The sequence below is a fragment of the Ursus maritimus genome, unplaced genomic scaffold, assembly GCF_017311325.1.
Source record: "Ursus maritimus isolate PB19 unplaced genomic scaffold, ASM1731132v1 scaffold_1, whole genome shotgun sequence".
Classification (NCBI taxonomy): Eukaryota; Metazoa; Chordata; class Mammalia; order Carnivora; family Ursidae; genus Ursus; species Ursus maritimus.
Window position 1 is genome coordinate 84,441,498 of NW_024423343.1, and position 5,800 is coordinate 84,447,297.

The 5,800-nt window shown below is 35.7% G+C and overlaps 1 non-coding gene across 1 annotated transcript; it reads right to left on the minus strand.

Moving 5' to 3' along the window:
• Window positions 1–4,026: 4,026 nt before the first annotated feature.
• Window positions 4,027–4,130, minus strand: LOC121100010. Its single transcript, XR_005831748.1, has one exon. It is a non-coding gene; the product is annotated as a U6 spliceosomal RNA (small nuclear RNA).
• Window positions 4,131–5,800: the final 1,670 nt, after the last annotated feature.

Genomic DNA, 5,800 nt, shown 5'->3' on the forward strand with positions numbered 1-5,800 from the left:
ATATATATATATATATGTTTTCAGGTGGAGAAATGCATAAATGCTTTGCATTTGGAAGAGCATATTGGTTTATAACTGCTTCCTTTTAAGAAGGGAATTTTAAAAAGTGGAGTATGTGACAGTTGAAATAATCATGACAATATGGGTCTTCCAAATCTTTTCATGCAAGGGTACATTTAAAGGATTGCAGGCCCTATGGTAAGGAGAGAAGATGAATGGGGAGCCATTCTAGTTTCTGCTCATTTTAATTATGAAATGGGAAAGATACTGTCTGAGCTATCAATTCCTTGAAAGCATAAATTATTATGAGATTTACATTGATATCCTTCACCAAATTAATTTTAAATATTAGTAGCTTAATAATCACTGGATGGATGGAAGTATGTGTTTTTTTAAATCTTTTTAAAAGATTTTATTTATTTATTATTTATTTATTTATTTATTTATTTATTTATTTATTTATTTATCAGAGAGAGAGAGAGAGAGCACAAGCAGGGGGAGCAGCAGGCAGAGGGAGAAGCAGGCTGCCTGCTGAGCAAGGAGCCTGATGCAGGACTCAATCTCAGGACCCTGGGACCATGACCCGAGCCGAAGGCAGATGCTTAACCAACCAAGCCACCCAGGCATCCCAGGAAGTATTGTTTAGAGTAGATGAATTCTAAGCAAAAAATGAGTATAAGAATTATTCTCTACCTCTAAAGGTAGAAGCTTAAGTTTGTGAACAAATTTCAGCTGATCTAAAAAAGTTTTTTAAGGCCAGTTCTCAAGTATATTTTGGTAGGTAGACAATTGTGGTCATTTAACTGTAGACAGAATTATATACAACTAAAATTAATTTGCAGTGTAGCAGAGTTATTTAGTTTTGTTTAAAAAAAATTCTGTTGCTGAAATTCACTCAGAGGATTAAAGTTAGAAAACTTTATGAAGTCCAAAGTAGCTTCATAATATGTGAAAAAAGATATCACTAGAGTTTTCATAAATGTTAAGTATTGTTCATTTATTTACTCAGTCAACAAAGTTTATATGAATTTAGCATATGCTAGGCTCTATTCACATATTATAACAATTAAAAAACACCGTTCTGTCTTCTAGGTACATTTTATTTTAAAGTGGTTATGTAACTAAATAATTATGGGAAACTGATACTTGCTGGAATAAAATTTGGAGTGAAGGACACATCAAAGTTTGCTCCAACAGGTCAGCAAAGGTCCCCCAGAGGAGACATTTAAATGAAGTCCTTGACCAGAAGTATTTGGTGTTCACCAGATGGATAATTGAGAGGAAGAAGTCAAGCCAGGAGTGGGGGGTAAGGAGCAATTGCTTTCTCATTGTGGTGGAAATTGCATGACTCCTGGCAACAGATAAGAAATTTGGGTTTTCAGCAACACAAGGCAAATGGAGAAGAGAACAAGAGAGTACAAATGCAGTAGAGAGCTAAATGAACAGACTGTGGAAGGCTTTGCTCAGGAGTTTTATTTATGCTGGTAAAAAGGCAATGAATGATTTTATTTATGAGAGTATCATGGTCAGATCCCTGTTTCAGAAAGATAAAACAGTACAAGAGTAGTGGTCAGATCATGTGAGCAAAGAATCTTGTTAGAAAGCTCTTAAAACAGTCCAGATGAAGAATGCTGAGGGCTGAATCAGGGCAGGGTAAACATGTCAATTTCAATTTCCCTTGTTCTCAATAGAAAATAAAAGTTAGGGGAGATATGAACACTTTTGCACTGTGTCTCTCCTAAATAGGGAAACCGTGGCATTCACACTAAAGAATAATTAAAATGCAGTCTTTTAATTACGCCCAAGTGGAAGCCAGATTCTTCTGCCATATCTGGTAGCTAAGCATGTGATTTTGGACTCCAGATATATCTCTATTTAACAAAAGAATGAACAACATCAGCAGTTCAACTTTTCTAAAGGTGATGTGCTCAGTGTTCTTATTATAGGGGAGGAAGGCATCTAATCACACTAATCAAAACAGATACAGTTTCTCTCCTCAGAGATCAGTCAGTACACCTTGACAAGGTAATAACATCTTTTTCTTCCTATCACCTTTTTCCTCACCAGGACGAGTTTCTTTGTTTCTACCAATTCCAGGTGCTCATTCCACGTAGCTCAGTATTGGTCTTCTTAATGTGTTTCCAAAATTTCTAAAGATTCTTCTTTAAAGTTTTTGTAACTTTTTTTAGTAATAATTTTTTATTATGTTATGTTAGTCACTATACAGTACATTCCTAGTTTTCGATGTAAAGTTCCATGATTCATTACTTGCATATAACACCCAGTGCACCATGCAATACATGCCCTCCTTAATACCCATCACCAGCCTATCCCATTCCCCACCCCACTCCCCTCTAAAGCCCTCGGTTTGTTTCCCAGAGTCCATAGTCTCTCATGGTTCATTCACCCTTCTGTTTACCCCCCCCTCCTTCTTCCCTTTCTTCCCCTACCAATCTTCCTACTTCTTATGCTCCATAAATGAGTGAAACCATATGATAATTGTCTTTCTCTGCTTGACTTATTTCGCTTAGCATTATCTCCTCCAGTCCCATCCATGTTGCTGCAAATGTTGTGAAATCGTTCTTTCTGACGGCTGAGTAATATTCCATTGTATATATGGACCACATCTTCTTAATCCAGTCATCTGTTGAAGGGCATCTTGGCTCCTTCCACAATTCAGCTATTGTGGACAATGCTGCTATGAACATTGGGGTGCATATGGCCCTTCTCTTCACTATGTCTGTATCTTTGGGGTAAATACCCAGTAGTACAATTGCTGGATCATAGGGTAGCTCAATTTTTAACTTTTTAAGGGCCCTCCACACTGTTTTCCAGAGTGGCTATATCAACTTGCATTCCCACCAACAATGTAAGAGGGATCCCCTTTCTCCACATCCTCTCCAACATTTGTTGTTTCCTTCCTTGTCAATTTTTGCCATTCTAACTGGCGTAATCCAGCAAGGCTGTCATTCAGAATTGATGGAGAGATAAGGACCTTCCAGGATCGGCAGAAACTGACTGAATTTGTAACCACCAAACCAGCCCTACAGGAGATATTAAGGGGGGGTTCTATAAAAGGTTTTGTAACTGTTAATCTTAAAATATTCTAATTTTCATAATTATCAGGAATTCAGGCTATTTCTTCCTTTGCACAGATCTGATTTTACAAAGCATAAGAGTTCTCACCTAAGAATGTGCTTCTGTGGCTTAGTCAACTAGTATTGTGCTACCCCTAATTCCTGGTAAAATATCATTTTTGATGTTTAGCATTTATAGCCTGCCCATAAAACTTATCAGGAAGAGAAGAGTCTGAATTTATTGCCTGTTCTTACTTTAAAATTGCTATCAATGAAATTAAGTCTTTTTTTTTTTAAAAGATTTTATTTATTTATTTGACAGAGATAGAGACAGCCAGCGAGAGAGGGAACATAAGCAGGGGGAGTGGGAGAGGAAGAAGCAGGCTCATAGCAGAGGAGCCTGATGTGGGGCTCGATCCCATAACGCCGGGATCACGCCCTGAGCCGAAGGCAGATGCTTAACCGCTGTGCCACCCAGGCGCCCCTCAATGAAATTAAGTCTTAACTACTAGATTCAGTGCTACCTAATTACCCATTTCTTCATTTAATAACTTTACTACATGTAATTTTACTAATGGGTATTCAAGATATCCTAATTATAATAGAACATGTAGATCAATATATATTAGTTAACACCCTGCTTATTGTGAAATAGTACATTCTAACGAATGCCATGGTGGATGATGGACAATTATAGATTTTCTTTTTATATTCTATGGATATAATCTACAAATTCCTCCATAATTAACATTTTCTAAGAATTCTTTCTTTGCTCAATATTTACTTTTATAATCACACTGAGTCTATTGCCCCTCAGCGTGGAAATGTGGTTTCAAATATTTGATGTCATCTCATTACTTTCTCATTATTATTATTATTTCATTAAAGGATAGCTGACACAATGTTAACATTAGTTTCAGGTGTACAACACAGTAATTTGACAAGTCTAAAAAATATTAAATGCTTCACAAATTTGCATGTCATCCTTGCACAGGGGCCATGTTAATCTCTGTATCATTCCAATTTTAGAATATTTACTGCCAAACTGAGCACTACTTTTTCATTATTTACTATAAATATGGTGATAAATTCCAAGAAAAGAGAACAGGCTATTTGCTGCTGAAAGACCCTAAAATAATAAAGACATAAAATGATATACCACAATGAATTGCACAATCAAAATGGGAAATAATAGTAGAAAAGGAAACAGGAGAAGAGAGGACAGGGCTAGGAGAATTACCAGGTAAAATGTATTTTCTGAGGCTCTGGCACCAGCATTTTACTATTACTTTATAAGTAATACAAAAAATATTTTTAAACTTAATTGCTTCATCTATATTTTATTTCTAACAGATGTAGTAACCCAAATACCTACTATTTGAATATTAATAGATCAAAGAAGAATTAACATTTTATTTCTTTTCCTGAGTATTTAAATATAGTCTAAGTAATTTAACAGGCATATACTTTCTTTTATTGTGTAAATGTTTCCTTTATTAAAAATTTTAATTTTCATATAAACTAGATCTTTTCTGAAATATATATTTTTCTTCCATTGGTTTATTTTTCAATCTTTGCCCCATTTCCATATTGCTTAAATTATTGTATGAGCTGAATATCTAGAAAGACAAGCCACTCTTCTTAAGCACTTTTTTGAAATATTCTTTATTGGCAACATTTAACAAAATTCCTTCCACAAACCCCTCATCCCCGCAAATGCTGTTGGGGTTTGAGTTAGCCTACAGTTTTTATGTGATATACATATAATTTTGTAATTTTAAAAGCTATGAATTTCTGTGAAAAACATGGTAACACAGAGTTTTAAACATGTTTTCCTATACAAAGTGATTATAGTTGCACTTTGACTCCTTTCAATCTCTGATTGTACCAGAGTTGCAATGAGCTTACTTCAGGAGTATATGTAACAGGAACTATTAGTATATTTTCTTAAACCTAATTTCCTATATTACATAAGTGATTTCAAAACATATAAGCATATCTCTTCAATTTTTCAAATAATTATCTATTATAATTATCAATTATAAGTGCAGTGTCTATATTTTTTTGAGATAAACTTTTTGTATTCTGAATCAATGAATATGTTAGAATGTTTCTTAAGTGGTAACTCCCCAAACTTGGCATCTTTATTAGTTTGTTTACTTCTAAGCTAAGCTAGGAACTACTTTTTTTTTTGCATTGCTTTGGTACTTTCCAATATGTGGCCTAGAGCATATTCTTAACAGCACTTTTTTTTTTAAAGATTTTATTTATTTATTTGAGAGAGAGGGTGTGGGGGGAAGGGAGGGTACGGGGGGGGGGGGGGGAGGAGGGAGCGGGGAGAGAGAGGAAAAGCGAAAGAATCCCAAGCACACTCTGTGCTGAGCACGGAGTCCAAGGCATGGCTCCATCTCAAGACCCCGAGATCATGACCTGAGCCAAAACCAAGAGTCGAAGGCTTAACCAACCGAGTCACCCAGGCGCCCCTCTTTTTATAGCATTTTTGTTTTGCAAATCAGTCTTAGACGTGCTTTCTATAAACAGACTCAGTTCTTCCCTGAAAGAACATTTTTGTGGGTGGGAGGGGGGTTGTTCTGTATGGCAGTCAAATCCAGAGTGGGCTTTTTGCTGCACTGTTTTTCATGCGTGAATATTTACTTATTTAAAAAAGAAAGCCTCAGACTGAGGTCGGTTCACTTGCTCATTTGTTTACTTTTGAAGAAAGG